General features: G+C 41.8%; 1 protein-coding gene across 2 annotated transcripts in view; it reads left to right on the top strand.

The window, feature by feature from the left end:
- The window catches only part of NEK7 (NIMA related kinase 7), a 177,854-nt gene that overhangs the window by 13,489 nt on the left and 146,998 nt on the right, over positions 1–17,367 (top strand). Inside the window, exon 1 of one of the 2 annotated variants that reach the window (XM_039466547.2) lies at positions 7,684–7,940. The exons of the other annotated variant lie outside the window; for it this stretch is intronic. The gene's annotated coding sequence lies outside the window, so the exon portion shown is untranslated. Of the gene's footprint in view, positions 1–7,683; positions 7,941–17,367 lie in introns of those variants that run through there. 2 annotated transcript variants of the gene reach the window in all.

Genomic DNA, 17,367 nt, shown 5'->3' with positions numbered 1-17,367 from the left:
CATAGTTCATTGATTCTAAGATACCATTAAACATAAAGTGCATTTTAACCTCACAGATGTTAAATGTTAAAAAAAGATTGACTTAGAAATGATGAAATGCTGTATTTGCAGATTCCAATGGATTCCTAATGCATGAGAATAACTCAACAATCATACCTGGGGAAAGAAAGAAGGAAAGAAGGACGGAAAGAGGAAGGGAAGGAGATTGTGGAGAGAGAGGAGTAGGAAGGAAGGAAAGCTAAAAAGGCAGAAAAGAATAAAGCATAGGCATAATTCTGAGGCTTTCTTGGTGGAAAATTTCTCCAACTTTTCTTTTCATGGATGGAAGCTTTATTAGGTCAACAGTAATTTGGATGCTTCCAAGTTAATAAAAATGAAGCCACTGAGTAGACATCTTTGTATTCCTAGGCCTATGAGCTCCCGCATGCTTTTCTTCCATGTGGAAGAAAGGAAAACCAGATGTAGCTGCCTCTGGACTTCAGTGTAGGTGCTGTGCCATGCTGATTCCTTGATACCCTTCAGACATTACTTTAAATGTCACTTCCTAAGAGAAGCATTCCTGGACTACTCTATTTAAAGTATGTCCCTTCTTGTTATTTCCTCTTAGACAAGCTTTATCCTTTGTTCTCTTCAGACTGTCTACTTATCCCCATAGGGGGCTCATTAAGTAGGCTTAGAGTATAACTCATTTCCAAAAGCAGATATAATTTGACAGAGATATAAAAGATCAAAAAACATTTAAGAACCAAAGGAATGAAAACTTACACGTGAGTTTCATATTGAAAAAAAAAAACATGTACTAACACTTATTAACCTTAAAAACAGAAAACTATAATTTTACCATTACTACATGATAGTAAATGAGAACAAAACTCTGTACCCAGCGCAATGAGAGTGAAGGAAACATGGGTAAACTTGACTTACCTACATGTTTTCCTGGTGATGTACTGCTAGAAAGTTGTATGTAAGGTTATACGATGCTAGCCCATCTTCCTACTTCTGTACAGGTTACTTTTAAACCAGGCAAGAGATATGAGCTGTATTCCTTTAAATGTTTTATTAGATAAGGATATTTGAGAGTCTACCCTGCAAATTTAGGAACTCTTTCTTAGACTAAATTCAAAGCCTGACCTTTTGTAAATTTTTCATGTTTCACCTTAAAACACTTTATTAAGCTGTCGTTACTGATGATGGAAAAAAGTGAATTTATTAGTACATAAATTGTTCTCCCATTGCTATCACAGGACCTTATATCTGGGAAAACACCCATGTAGTTTGTGATAGTTGGCACCTCTGTTCTTGACTTCAGTCCCACCATCTTTTCCTTTGCATCAGTTATAATCCGTCATCCTAGGTAAAATCTAGAGGCAAACACTCCTGAAATTCCACCCCGAAGCTGCACTGCCTCCAGAATTGGTTCATGAGGTATTGCCTCATCATAGTGTGACCATCTCTACATAGAGCAATTATCTCACTATGTGTCAAGAAACAAATGGGGTTATTGGCATTTATTTTGGTGTAGTTTATGTAAATATGATTTTAAAGAATCATGAAACAAAAAATACATAGACTATCCATAAAAGAAATTAAAATACTAGGTTCTGAAAGAAACAGAAGTAGATTCCAGCTCTCAGGATCCCTCCATGTATTTCAAGAAAGCATGATAACCTCACTAATCATGTATTAATAATAAAGGTTTGGTTATGTAGCAACTATAGGCATGCATTTAAAAAAATTGTATAGAAAATTAAAATTAACTGACAATTACTTAGTTCATTTTCATATGTTTCCAGTCATCTCTACATTACATTTTCAAATATCCTATTGTAAATTAGTAAAACATACACAACTATAATCTTAGATAGGAGTCATAGGATGTAGATCTAATAAAATATTAATTTCATTTAATTTAGAACATAAAGAAGTAATATTTTTATTTGTCTTCAAAAAAGTTTTTTTCTTTATCTTTCAATTTGAGCAAGGAGAGGACAAATAAAAACAGAAGTTTAAACAGTTATATATTTTAGTTGCTCAAATGGTATATTATATGAATATATATATAAAGCATTTTAGAAAGGTACATAAACATCTTTAAAATAATTTAAAGGTTCTACAGATTAAACATTATATGTAATGGGTAATATTATATAGTAAAAACATAGTACTGACTGGCAAACATAACAATATTGTCCAATCAGGACTGTTCTCAGTTTCCATGGAGCGGCATTCTGTTTGTCTTCTACCCCTTGAAAGAACAGATTATCCCATAAGCCTATAGATAAATATTGCCTGGCCTCTCCAGTGCTTGAAGTCCTTATGAATTTAAAGTTCTTGCCCTTACTTTTAAGGAAGAGGTAGAACTTCATGAAGTTTGTAATCATACTTCTTACTTCCCCTGCCAGATTCTCAAGCTTTGGAAATGACACTGTGTTAATTCTGGAAAATGTTATTCCCGGTGCTCCTTCCTCTACACAATGCCAACATTTCATTTCATGGAAAAGCTGGCTGAGTGATTAAATAACTAAAATATCTCTATAATGTGAACCTTATTAATAATGGTGAATTCCACGGCAGAATTATGGAGGATGCCAAGGCTGTTTATGATTAACTAGGTTTGTTGCTATTGTGTAGAGTCTGCTTTCAGTATGTCTTTGGATTTGATGTGGCATGATTCCAAATCTGGTTTTACTCACATCCTTCCTGCATTTTCAAATAGATTGAACATTAAAACTGTAATTGAATTGCTGAAGAAATATTTACCAAGGTATTTTAAAGAGCACTGCTGCCATTAAGTGAAACAACTGAAAAAAAAAAAAAAAAGATGGAAGAGATGTATGTTTTAAGCAATAAAGGCTTAAGTACGAACAAAGAAGGTTAAAAACATGAAAGCAATACTATTGCAACTTTTCACTTCTGGTATTTTTTGGGATATACTTTTGACTCTAGCTGAAGGATAGCCTCTCGATTTAACTATGAGGGACTACTAAAAGTAAACAGAAATCCTTATTATCTTCCATTTTCTTTCTTATTAAGAAATAGGCAATTGCCTCTAGTGCTCAGACCTGAGTGGATCTGGTGCAACTCAAGACTGAACTGAGGAGCACAGAAAAGGATATGTCAGAAGAGAGAGAGAGAGAGAGACAGACAGACAGACAGAACAGAACAGAGAGATGATACAGGATTCTGAAATCTTTATATTTAGCTTTGTGAAATCACAAGATTTTTGTAACATCTCTTCTAGGTAGACACATGCACAGATACCAAATAGTCCAAGGAAACCTATAATTTAAAAAATTATATTTGGGATTTACTGTATCATCACAGCTGTCTGTTAGCATAGATAATTGAGAGGTACTTGTGAATACTTGTGACTGAAAATGTCACCATTGCTGAGGAAATTAGGTCCTGAGAAATGGCTTCATGGTTTGGCGCCACATCAAGGATGGGGTGTACAAGAATAAAAAGGAAAGTAATTTCTGAATATATTTCCTTCACTGCTGTGCCTTCTTGCTTACTGCATATTGGCTCTTTGGCTTTTCTGCTATAAAGAAACATAAATCCAGTTGTATTCTGTTGACCAAAGGAAATCATGACATAAACCGCCAGTTGTACTGTCTCTTTCTTGTTTTGTGTCCAATATAAAATGTTACATTTCCCTACATTAAAAATATACACAGTATATGGAAATGTTTCCTCAGTTTTATAACTACTATAAAAATAGTCGGGAAAAGCCACTGGTGGTAATGCCACTATTTTTAACCACGAACTGTATTCTCAAAATACCATAACTAGATAATTGGGACATAGGAGAGTTGTCTTTCTGTGATTTTGAATTCTAGGGATTTTATGTGAGAATAAAATTTAGGTCAATTTTATCGTTTTAATGGGAAGTTCATCTGCATGATCCATTAACAATGAAATGTAAAAATGCAAAGGTAAAAACGTATCTTTCTACTATTTTTCATGGGTATTTTCAAAGTAAGATAAAGATTTATTTTCTGACACTGTACAGTGACCACAGCCAGGGCCAGAGAAAAGTGATCTCCCTTGAGTTGTCTGCAATCTGCACTTTGACTTCCTCCTCTTGGCCCAGTTTAGTCCAGACATTTCAACAGCTTGACTAAGCCTCATCACCATTTAGCTGCCAAAATCAGTGGCTGCCAATACCACTAGTAGCTTTTTAAATACACCTGCTGCCAGCACTATGTTTGAGTAAAGAAGTCTAGACCTTTCTGGTCTACCCCAGTGGCTAAGATCTCTTTCAAAGGAGAATTATTTTTAGTATTACTTCATCATTTTTCCTTAAGAAAATGTTTTTCTAGCAAGATTCTCTCCTTACAGAGAAATTGCATTTACACTGATCCCGGTAAATAACGTATCATCTGGGTTAGCCTAGGGAGAAACATTAGTTTCAATAATTGATATTACCTCTAATTTTATTTTTAATTGTATGGGGCCAGTAAGGTATATGAATAACAAAACATAAAAACTTATGTACACTGAGAGATTTCAAGTGTAATAATCAAATATCACTTACAGCAAAGTTAATCTGATAATGGTATGTATTGCATGGTAATTAGGGATAAACACGTTAACTGTGCCTCATGAAGCCAAACAAGCATTTTTGGAGCAAGCTTGATGGGGAAATGAATAGAAAAGCCATTAAAGCTAGATTCTGCTCTAAGGATCCCTGGACCAGAGCTCCTCTTTGACCAGGTTTCTCTGTGTTTCAGTTAGCATTTGCTCCAGGAGGCCAGTGGCTAGGAACAAGTTTCCTTATCCATCACAAAGGTGAGAAAAAGCTAAAGAGAAAAGTGTGTTGGATTAAGTTCTGACAACCTTCCCAACCTCTGAAATATTGTATAACTATTTAGCTGCATCTTAGCAGTACTTTAAGGTGAAGAAAAGAGTACATATCAGCCTATTTCAATACTCTGGGCACCACTGATAAGGATTCTTCCTAGACAGTCTTTTCAGCTACTAGGGCTACATGAGCTCCTTTTGATCCATTTGACTATGAGTCAGTCTTCACAGGGTATATGTGTTTTGCTTTTACCAATGGAATATTTGGTCATAGATAAATCTGTAGTTTATTAAAAAAAAAGAAAAAGAAAAAGAAAAGAAAAACAGGAAGAGTGCTGTGGCTCACGCCTGTAATCCCAGCACTCTGAGAGGCTGAGATGGGCAGATCATTTGAGTTCAGGAGTTTGAGACCAGCCTGGCCAACATGGTGAAACCCTGTCTCTACTAAGAATACAAAAATTACCTAGGCATGGCAGTACATGCCTGTAATCCTAGCTACTCAGGAGGCTGAGGCAGGAGAATCACTTGAACTGGGAGGCAGAGGTTGCAGAAAGCTGAGATCACACCACTGCACTCCAGCCTGGGTGATCGGAGCAGCAAGATGCCATATCCAAAAACAAACAGACAAACAAAAAACCTTACATATAACTCTGCTCTGAGGTTGACATGTCTTTATCCTGAGGCTATCTGGTGATGTTTTTTGCCACAGTGCTGCAGTGTGTGCCTGCGTATGACACAAGTGACATTGTTTCTATTTGACTAACAGATTTGATTCGGTGTGACCTGATAAAATGATCTGGTTCAAATGCCAGTTTCACTGGCTTCATACTTGCTCCTTTCTTACTCCACATTCAATACATCAGCAAATCTTGTTTGCTCTATCTTAGAAATTTATCTGGACTCTCACTATTTTTAGCACCTGCACTCTGGTTTGTTATCAATCTGTATTACTTGGATCATTACAACAGGGTTCTAATGTCTAGTTGCCCTTATGCTCAATCTGTTCTCCGCAGTGCAGTTCTCCTCTCAACTCAAATCAGATTTGGTCACTCCTCCAATGGCTCCCCTTTTCATTCAGAATACATTGCAAAGGTTACAAGGTTCTACAACTGTACCCTTCTAGTACCCTACTCCCTCTTCTGATTCAGTCAGCTACTCTCCCACCGCTCACTGAATTCCAGCCTACACCGACCTCCTGCCTATTTCTCAAACATGCCAAGCCCACTTTCACTTAGGGTCTTTGCATTTGCTGATCCTTCTGTGTAAAATATTCTAACCCTGGGTAGCTAAATGGCTCATTTTATCACTTCCTTAGTTCTCTGCTCAAATGTCAGAGAGGCATTCCCACACAAACATATTTAAAATAGCATCCTCCCTCCCCGTGTCTCCTTACTCTGCTTATTTTGCTATGACTCACCATCTGGCACAGTAGATATTTATTTATTTATTTTTTGGCCTTTCCCACTACAATGTGAACTCTATGAGAGCAGGCACTTTATACCTTGGTGAGCTGCTATAGCCTCTTCCTTAGAACGCTGCTATAGCCTCTTCCTTAGAACACTGCCTAGCCCAATTATAAATACTTGTTGAGCCACGTTAATCGAGGCCTCATCTTGAGATCTTGAACGTTTTTCTTTTTTTGGGACGGAGTTTGGCTGTCTCACCCAGGCTGGAGTGAAGTGGCGCAATCTCTGCTTACTGCAACTTCTGCACCCCGCGTTCAAGCGATTCTACTACCTCAGCCTCCCCAGTAGCTGGGGTATATGAGCCTGCCAACACGCGCGGCTAATTTTTGTATTTTTAACAGAGACAGCGTTTTGCCATGTTGGCTAGCTGGTCTCGAACTCCTGACCTCAGGTGATGCACCCCTCCCCCGACTTCAGCCTCCCAAAGTGCTAGGATTACAGCTGTAAGCCACCGAGCCCAGCTGTTTTAATTTCTAAATATAAACTTTCCGGATCTTAATTTCATGGCCTTAACATTTTAAATGAGCTATAATCTCATTCTTGGCTAGAATCGTTTGGGCAGGAAAGTTAAACTACTGAGAGACCCATGAAAAACCGCAACAATTTAATGAGCACGTCGAATATGCCAAGCTTTGTGCTTAAGCACTTTGTTTTATCTCACTAATTCCAACTATGGTCCTAGAGGTTGGTAGTGTGACTGGTCTCCTTTTACAGAGTTACTGAGACTTGGAGAGGTTAAGTAACTCGCAGTCAGGTCACAAAATCAACCACTGAGCTGAGCCGAGAATTGAGATACGACCGACTCCACAGTGCCTCCTAGCCGTCTCCCCGAGTAGTTCACGTCCTGTGACCGAAGTAGTGAAGCTGCCGGTGTCAAAACACTCCTTCTGCAGTTTCCTGCACTAGGGTTCTGGGTGATTTTGCACATATTTATTTCAAAGATCCTCGGTACCACAGCAGGTGGTTCACCTTTCGGAATGCTGTGAAAGCCACTGTCCTCTATGCTGGGACACTTTCACGCAACGTTGGCTTGGCCAGACTCAGGAAAACGCCTTTCTTCGCATTTCCCTGCACTCCACGTTAAACGCACGGGTAGTTCATACCACCCGGTAAAGGAGGCCTGGACGACAACGCTGCGGTCCGGAGCAAAGGGCACCTCAACAGGGCGGCCCGCCGCTTGCCAGCGGGGCACTTACATGGCAGTACAGAGCGGCGGAGCCCGCGTTCGGAGGGGAGCCGGCCCGAAGCCGGGGAAGAGGGCTCAGGGGACCGGGCGCCCCGCACCCGCCAGGCCTGACGGCGGCAGCAGGAGGAGCTGCTCCGGGGCGGCCCGGGCTCCGGCAGGGAAGCCGCCCGGCGCGCGGGGAGGGGCCGGCGACCGCCCCGCCCCTGTCCTCGGGGACGCCGGGATGTTTACACTCCAGACCGCCGCGGCCGCGGGAGGAGGAGCGGGTGCCGGAGGATGGGCCGCCGCTAGGCTCGCGCTCCGGACGCGCTCTGAGTGCGCAGGGGGTGCCCGCGGGACGGCGCGGCGGGAGGTGGCCGACCGCCTCCGGGCCTCGCAGCCACAGCCCCCGGCCCAGCGCGGCTTCCGACGGCGGCGCCGGGCCGAGCCGCCCGTCCGCCCAGGGTCCCTCGCGGGCGGGAGAGCGGAAAACTCCCGACTTCCTGGTGAGTCGCTGCCCGGGGCTCGGGCGCCCGGGCCGGGGAGCTCCTGCTGGCTGGGCGGCCTGCGGGAGGCGGGCGGGCGGGGCGCGGGGGGTCGGCGCCGCGCGGGGCGGCCTCCGGGGTCCCCTCGCTCGAGGCAGGTGGGGCGGGGCGCGCCGCGCTTCAGCCGCCCGCGGTTTCGGTCCCGCGGGTCAGCCGCGGTGGGAGGGGGCGGCGGGAACCGTCACACCCCGCCCCGACTCCCGGGGCCCGAGGCCGCCCAGGGCGCCGCCGTAACTAAGAAACTCCGCGGCCGCGGCGGCGGCGGCAACAGGTCTCCGGTTTCGGGACCGGAGGAACTTCGGCGAAGTCCCGCCCCCGGCGGGCGCTCATTGGCGACGTCGGTTATTTATCCCTCGTGGATTGGCGGGTCCATCTGTCAGGATTCGGTCGCGGCCCGACTTCGGAAACTGAAGTGCACCGGGAGAGAGTGGGTGGTGGGAGCCGGCGGGCGGCGGAGCCCGGGCGGCCTGAGGGGTGCGGGGAGCGGGAGAGTGAACTTGGGAGGGCCTGCAGACGACGCAGTGTCGGCGAGAGGGATCGCGAGGCAATGGCGAGCATTGCTGGCGGTGGTGACAGTGGAAAAGAAATTGGAAACTGAGGCCACAGTCAGAGAAGGGGAGCCAAACGAAGACGGAGAAAAGTGACATGACCGTGTGACCGCAGAACAGTGCGGAGAAGCGAACGCAGCCCAGAGGATGCTGTCTTGAGAGCTGCAGAGCTTCTGTGCCTCCTTCGCGCTGGAGGCCTTCACTCCTAAAACCGCAGCATCCGCTCTTCAGTCTTGCACTTGGAGCGCTGTGGGGTGGTAGAGGTGATGCATCAGCCAATGAATGGTGTTCCCGCATAGCTGCAGTCCTCACTGGGGAGAAATACTAAAAATATACTTAGTTTACAGTAAGATACAGGCTGCCGTCCTTGCGCAATTCTGGTGACTGAACTGAAAATCTGAAATAAAACGATTTTTTCTCCTTTGAGATTACTGAGCTCAAGGATGCGGTTGAAAACATCAAATTTACATTGTTTGTAGAGCCTTATGTACCTATCATAATTGGAACTACTATTTTTAATTCCTCCTCCAAGGAATCTACCGTTTCAGGAGTATGCACACTCCCTCCAGGCAACAGCAGTATGTCTGGTCAGGTTGCATTAGAGAATCAGTACAGAGTACGTGTGTTTTAGGTGTTTTCTCTTTAGGACCTTGAACTGCTGCAGGTGTGGTCAAAGAATGACACAGTACTTGCACTCAGTAACTACAGTATGTTTAGGACAACCGGTCAAACCTTGCAAGCGGTGAACAGCTAAACGACATACACAGTTAACCCTCTAATGCTTTGTGGCAAGTCTTGCTCAATGGCTGCTATTTTTGGTTTGTAACACGTGGTGATGGCCAAGTGCTCTTGAAACAGTTAACTTAAAATCTCAGCAGTTATTTCCAGAGAAAGTAATCCTGTCTCCCTCGGCGAGATCCAGTCCACAGCTCGCTTCCCTCCTAACACCGCGGCATCCTCTGTAGGGTCCCGCACCGGGCGTTTGCCGGGGTACGGGGAGAGGTGCTGGAGCTTTGAAAACGCTTCCTCTCGGGGGAGCCAAAGGGGCAGAAACTGCACGGGGTGAGAGGAGAGCCTGCGAAATAAGAAAGGCAGGGGAACCCTTGGAGGAGGCTAGCTGCCGTCTCGGGGCCGGGGTGTGTGCGTGTGCGGGGCCAGCGTTCAGGGTGAGGAGGGAGTCCGGGAGCCTGCGGTGCCCGCCCGGGGGTGCGGGCCTGAGATTCCGCTGGGCGGCGGGAGGCTCCGCCCTCCGCGGCACTGACGGCCTTCGCAGCCAATGAGCGGCGAGGACATGGCGTTCGCGGGGCGGGTGCTTCCTGCTCGGGCCGGGGCTCCGGGAAGGCCGCGCCGGCTGTTCTCCGGCGACGTCTGCGGGAGGGTCGCCCGGCTGGGGTCCGGCGCCGAGAAGTGAATCAGTAAATACAGGGCAGCGGGCTTCGGTTTCCCCGGAGCCGTCCTAGGCGTCCTGTTTCGTGGTTCAGCTGTACCTCGAACGTAAAACTACTTCTACTGAAAGTTTATCGTAGACAAGCGAAATTGACCAGCAAACTGAATATAGTCCATGTGACTGGGCGGGGGGCGGGGGAGGGGTTACTCTGAAATGATAAGAAAATGAAAACCACCAAATGTCAGAATCTAGATCGTTAGCTGTTTTTACAACTTTTGGGGAATCTTTCCATGGTTAAAAGTCTTACCAATTTAACAAGACCGTTTCCAAGCGTACAGGCTCATTTTATAATCTGAACTATTTAGGTTTATTTATTTAGCTAATACGTATAGCACCCACCATTCCTTTCCCCCCTCCATATTTTCCTGGCTAGACAATTTCAAGAGTTCGTTTCCGTCCCAGCGAAACAGCACTTACCCCAGGAATGGGGAAAGCACGTCGGGTATGATAGCAGCGTACTAGTGGAGGAGGGGACATTTGATGCCTCCGCAACTAACTTACCTGATTAATAAGCTAAAAACCAGCATTGTATTGTAATGACCAGTGCAGTTACAGTTTGTGTAAATAAGTAAACTCATAACTACCCATCCCCCAAATCTTCTTGGAGTTTGCAGTTGATAGTTTTGGGCTCTTATTGTAAACATTTAAGTATTCTTTTTTTTCTCTTGATTAATCCACATTCACTGAAATGTAGACTTATTTTTTTTTTCACTGAACTATGTGGTCCGAGATATCATTAGAGACTTCTACAGTGTTTCCAGAACCAAACACTGTTTTATCCTAGGAAGTTTCTGATGTTTTAAGAATGTATCTCTGTAGTATTACAAATGTCATCACCTTTCAGGGCACCTGAGAACGAGCTAATAGTGATTATGTAGTTTTGGGAAAAAGAAAGTTAAGTAGATAATTACAAAATTTCTTTTAGGTTTTCTTTCTCTTGTTTTTTTTTTTTTTTGTTTTTTTTTTTTTGTTTTTTTTTTAGAAAGTCAGCTTTGATATTTAAAAAATGCACACAGCACTTCGTCCTCATTCCCGGCTTCATCCAAATTGAAGTATTTACCCTTTCGAATATTTGTTGGAAAATTTCTAGGGTAGGTATTTTAGTGCATCGTCTATAAAACATGATACCAAACTTAGTGTACTAGTTACTTAAGGGTGTCTTGGAAATGACATGTATGATTACTGTTTGCTCTGAATTGTTGTGTCAGCACTTTATCAGCATTTATATAAATATATAGCAAGATGTTTTAAGACGCATTTCTTTAACCTTTTGAGAGTTTTTCAATTTAATTCTCCCCCCTGCCCATTTTTATAGGGAATATGGATGAATAATATTTGGTGGTATAATTGTAAGCAAATATATGCATTTATAGGATATAATGACGTTCAGAATTTTTAAATTGATGGAGTTCGAACTCAGAGTTATAAAACTTCTAAACTGCTGATTTCTCCTTTGGTAGTTAATAGTTTGATTATACCTAGGTGTTATATATTTTCACAAAATATTTTTTTATTCTGAAGAAAACACTTAGAGAATGTGTTTCATGTTTTTTAGTGGGCAGTGGGAATGAGAAGGACAGATGATCATGAAGCATTCCTTAATACTTTTGAGCAGGATAACTTCTTTTTTAACCTTTGTCAAAATAACCTCCCTGTCATACAAAATTTATGTAATGAGATTATACAATGAGTGGTTTTGTTGTAATAGCTATCAAAGTGTTAAGCAGAACAGTGTATACATGAACAAAACTGATTTTAGTGGTCTGTAAAAATTTAGAAATACATATTTTCTGTTACATAATGGAAATAGACCTTTTCGTAAATCTTACCACTGGTGTTCTGCTGATCGTAGGTAAGAGTTTTTCAATTTAGTGTGCCTTTGTGTTGGACAGTGGTTCACAAATTTTCTCTCAGAAGGGTCAGATAGTAAATATTTCTGGCTTTGTGAGCCATGTAGTTGCATCTGCTGCCATTGTAGCCCAAAACAGTACCTGACAAAGTGGCCATAGGTGTGTTCAAATAAAACTTTATTTATACAAATAGGTTGGTGGCTTTCCCCTGCTCAGAAGATAATACCAAAGGTCTAAATATGGCGCTATGCCATTGATGTTTGGGTTGATGTGGAATTTTCCACAACAGTGTTTTATAATTTTTTTGGTCCTTAGACTCTTGTGACAATTTGTTGATTTTCCGCAGTTCCCTCAGAATAATGCCTAGCTATCCATTCCCAAATTTTGTGTTTCATTTCAGAGTTTGTCAACATATGAACCTCTTTTAGGTTTATCCACCTTTTCAGGTTTCTTCACCATTCTTTGCTTCCGGGGGATTCCTTCTCCTATCCTTGACATTGAATGAAAGCCTCTCTGTGGCTCCCTGCTTCTTAGTAAACTAACATAAAATCTAATGTCAGTAATTTGTCTCTACTAAATGAAAACTAGACAAAGAAACACACCAAAACTCATTCATGTTTCTTTGTCTAGTAGTTTTTATTTATTTTTGTATTTTTGTATTTTTTTGGCTTTTTAATATGAGAATATTCTGTATACTCTATTGTTATTTTTTTTTTTTACTTTTTTTTTAATCTTTGATTGCATTTTAGGTTTGGGGGTACATGTGAAGAACATACAGGATTGTTGCATAGGTACATACATGGCAGTGTGGTTTGCTGCCTTCCTCCCCATCACCTGTATCTGGCATGTCTCCTCATGTTACTGTTAGGACTGCCTTTGTCTCCTTTAGAGGGAATTTTTGACATGAGCTAGAGGGTGGGCACATTGTTTTCTTTTTAGGAAGCATTAACTTAGTTTTTCATAAAAACACCCCCCACTCCGCCCCCCCCCCCCAAGTAAAAAAAAAACACTGGAAAGAGCCCGTGCTTTGGTGGAGGGCCTACAGTCAAGGTGTTTTTGGCCTGGGGTAGAGGTAACTCTGACTTTTGCTCTGAGAAGAATTAGCTGTAGGCTTACCTGGGTGTAGCTACTGAGCTACTGAGCAGCATAGAGCAGAAAGGAAAATGCAACGGCTTTGTAATTACACAGTCGACTTTCTCAGCTCTAGCCAGGAGTGGGTTTTGTGTGTGCCAGACTTTTGACCCCTTAGCCTTCAGGGAAGCCCAGATGGACCTGGGACAATCAGACTTCCTGGCTAGTTGCCACCAGCTACAGTCTCTTCTCTTTATCTGACTCTGCTGCACATGTATTATCATTATCCGTGTTTACAATGATGCAGAAAAGACAAGGCACGGAGCCCCAGGGTCCTCATTTCCTGCTTTATGACCTTGGTTGAGTTGCTTATTTTGTTCATACTGTAGTTGTCCCAACTCATAAAGTTGCTTTGAGGAGTAAATGAAAACATCTTTGTAAATGTATTGTAGCAGGTCCAGTAAGTGTTAGTTTCATTTAACTTTTTTCTCTATTCTTAGGACCTTCAGGGTGGGAAATACATCTGTTGTCAGTTTCTTCTGATGACAGACCGTGTCAGCCACTCTGCCTAGGCCCAGTTTTGTCTTAATGGGCTACTTCCCACTTCTGCCATTTCTGCTTCCTCTGTTTGAATTCTCCTTTTCCTTTGTCCTATGATTTTCATATTCAAAATTTAATTTTTCCCACATTTGGGTTAGTTTTTATGACTCTTTGGAGGGTGGGGAGAGTCAGCAGTCCTTACTTAGGCAGGAAAAGCCACAAGAGGCTTGGGGGGTTATATTATGGACTACAAATAATGTGAGTTGCAAAAATCTCTTTAAATAGTGATTTTAAAAAATGGCCAAATTGGCCTGGCGCGGTGGCTCAAGCCTGTAATCCCAGCACTTTGGGAGGCCAAGGCGGGTGGATCACGAGGTCCAGAGATCGAGACCATCCCGGTCAACATGGTGAAACCCCGTCTCTACTAAAAATACAAAAAAAAAAAAATTAGCTGGGCATGGTGGCACTCGCCTGTAATCCCAGCTACTCAGGAAGCTGAGACAGGAGAATTGCCTGAACCCACGAGGCGGAGGTTGCAGTGAGCCGAGATCGCGCCATTGCACTCCAGCCTGGGTAACAAGAGTGAAACTCCGTCTCAAAAAAAAAAAAAAAAAAAAAAAAAAAAAGGCCAAATTAAAAATATTCTTCCTAGCATGCTTAAAATTTTCTTTTTTTATTGTTGAAATATTTCCCCTATATCCTTATATTTATCTAAATGAATTACTATTCGTTTATTATGGTATAATCATAACAAAGTTGTATGTCCTTTATTATATTATGGTTGGAAAAATTGAGTAGATGTGTTTATGAAAAATTGTTATACTTCTAAAATGTAAGGAATGCTTCATCTTATATTGACTTTATATCTAACTTCTGGACCATACAGTAAAATAATATGATATGGGCACAGTGGCTCATACTTGTAATCTCAGCACTTTCGAAGACCAAGGCAGGAAGATTGCTGGAGGCCTGGAATTCAAGGCTAGCCTGGTCAGCATAGTGAGACCCTCGTCTCTAAAAAAGAAAAAAAAAATTTGGGCTTGGTGGCATGCACTTGTAATCCCAGCTACTTGGGAGGCTAAGGCAGGCGGATTGCTTGATCCTGGAGGATGGCTTGAGCCTACGATTTCAAGGCTGCAGTGAGCTATGATGATGCCACTGCACTCCAGCCTGGTGACAGAGTGAGACCCTGTCCCCCCAAAAAATTTAAAAATAAATAAATAAATAAAGACACATAAAATAGGCTATTTGTTTTAGGCAAACAGTGTCTCTTTATTCCAAACAGTTTATTTCTAGGCTTGGTTTGTTAGTCAGTAAATACATGTAAATGGAAAGGTCTTATACAGGAAGATTTTGCCAGGAGAGGATTGGTTTATGGAAAGAATTATTTATTTTTCACGGCAACTTACAAATTGACTTCCTTGTTTTTGGTGTTAAAATATGTATAGAATAGTCTGGTGGCAGGTATGGTATTCAGTGAAAACTGCCATTTTTTTCCATTTCAAAATACGTTTAAAATAAAGTTTTAATAAGGTATTTACTTTTGAGAAATATTTTTTATCGTTGAATGACATTATTTTCACTTTCACTTTCTTATTTTATGGCTTTGAGTATTTACAATATCAGCTATTGGGCGCTGTGGCTCCCACCTGTAATCCTAGCTCTTTGGAGGCTGAGGTTGAGTGGATTGCATGAGCCCAAGAGTTTGAGACCAGCCTGGGAAAACACGACAAAACCCCATCTCTACAAAAAATACAATAACGACAACAAATCAGCTGTTAATGAAGATTGTCTTTACATAGTTCTCCCTTTTACTCCTCTACTCACTTTTTTTTAAAGTGGAAAGGAATTTGTTACTGAACATTTTATAGTATTTAATGGTTGTGGGGAGTTTGAGCTTCCAGCAAAATGTCTCAGTAACAAGTCCCCAAGGGAGTTACTGCCTCTTCTATGATTGATCAGAAAGCCACCAGTCTAGGGCTATGTAGCCACTGCTGTGATCAAGACACAGTTACAGTAAGAAAAATGCTGCTGTTTGGGGGACCCTAGACCCCTACCCTACTTGTTATGGTTCAGGAAATGATGCTCTAGGCCCTGACCCTTTATAGACACAATTCAGAGATATTGCTGGTTCTATTCTAGACCACTGCCATAAAGTGAATCTTGCAATAAAGTGAGCCAGATGAATTTTTTGGTTTCCAAGTGCATATAAAAATTAGCTTTACACTATACTGTAGTCTGTAAAGTGTGCAATAGCATTATGTCTAAAAATATATATATCTTAATTAAAATATTTTATTGCCAAAAAATGCTAATGATCATCTGAACTTTCAGCAGTTCATAGTATTTTTTGCTGGTGGAGGGTCTTGCCTCAGTGTTGATGGCTGTCAAATGATAAGGGTGATGGTCGCTGAACACTGGTGGCTGTGGCATTTTCTTAAAATTAGACAACCATAAAGCTTGCCATATCAATTGACTCTTCTCTGTAGCATATGATGCTGTTTGATAGCATTTTACCCAAAGTAGAACATCTTTTACAGTTAGAGTCGTTCCTCTCAAACCCTGCTGCTGCTTATAAGTTTGTGGAATATTCTAAATCCTTTGTTGTCATTTTGGCCACGTTCACAGCGTCTTCATTAGGAGTAGATTCCATCTCAAGACATCACTTTCTTTGCTCATTTGTAAGAAGTGACTCCTCATCCATTAAAGTTTATCATGGGATTGTAGCAATTCAGTTACATCTTCAGGTTCACTTTTAATTGTAGTTCTCTAGCTGTTTCCACCATGTTTGTAGTGACTTCCTTCACTGAAATCTTGAATCCCTCAAAGTCACCCATGAAGGTTGGAACCAAAATCCTCCAAACTCCAATCGATGTTGATATTTTGACTTTCTCCCATGAACGACAATTATTTTTAATGGCATCTATAATGTGAATCCTTTTCAGAAGATTTTCAGTTTACTTTGGCCAGATCTATCAGGAGTGATCACTGTTTATGGCAGCTATAGACTTAGGAAATGTATTTCTTATTTTTAGATAAGGAGACTTGAAAGTGGAAATTATTCTTTGATCCATGGGCTGTAGAATGGATGTTGTGCCAGTAGGCGTGAAAACAACATTAATCATCTTGTATATTTCCATCAGAGCTCTTGGGTGACTAGGTACATTGTCAATTAGTAGTTATATTTTGAAAGAAGTCTTTTTCTGAGCAGTTAGTATCAACAGTGGGCTTAAAATACTCAAAAAAACCATGCTGTAAACAGATGTGCTGTTGTCCAGGCTTTGTTTTTGCACTTAGAGTGCACAGAGTAGTTTTAGCGTAGTTCTTAAGGGCCCTACGATTTTCAGGGGTTGTTGAATGAGCATTGGCTTCACCAGCTCTGTCAGCATCTAACGAAAGCCTGTTCTTGAAGCGTTGAAGCTTTGAAGCCAGTTACTGACTTCTCTCTAGCTGTGAACATCCTAGATGACATCTTTTTCAAATAGAAGGCTGTTTTATCTATGTTGGAACTATGTTGTTTATTGCAGCCAACTTTATCAATGATCTTAGCTAGATCTTCTGGATGGCTTGCTGTAGCTTCTACTTCAGCAATTGTTGCTTTCAACTTGCATTTTTATATGATAGAGTTGGTATATTTCCTTGAATTTCATGGACCAACCACTGTTAACTCCAACTTTTCTCCTACAGCTTCCTCACCACTCTCAGCCTTTGTAGAATTGAAGGGAGTTAGGGTCTTGCCCTGAATTAGGCTTTGGTTTAAGGAAATGTGACTGATTTGGTCTATCCAGACCACTAAAACTTCTTGTCATTCATGTGTTCACTGTGTATAACTTTTTTCTTTGTCTTTTTATACAGATGTTTTCCTTATAGAAGATTTTAAACATGTGTAAAATAAGCAAAATAGTGTAATAGACTAGCACTGAGCTTCAGCA

Source organism: Saimiri boliviensis, chromosome 14, assembly GCF_048565385.1.
Source record: "Saimiri boliviensis isolate mSaiBol1 chromosome 14, mSaiBol1.pri, whole genome shotgun sequence".
NCBI classification, from domain to species: Eukaryota; Metazoa; Chordata; class Mammalia; order Primates; family Cebidae; genus Saimiri; species Saimiri boliviensis.
This window is presented reverse-complemented; position numbering and strand designations above follow the sequence as displayed.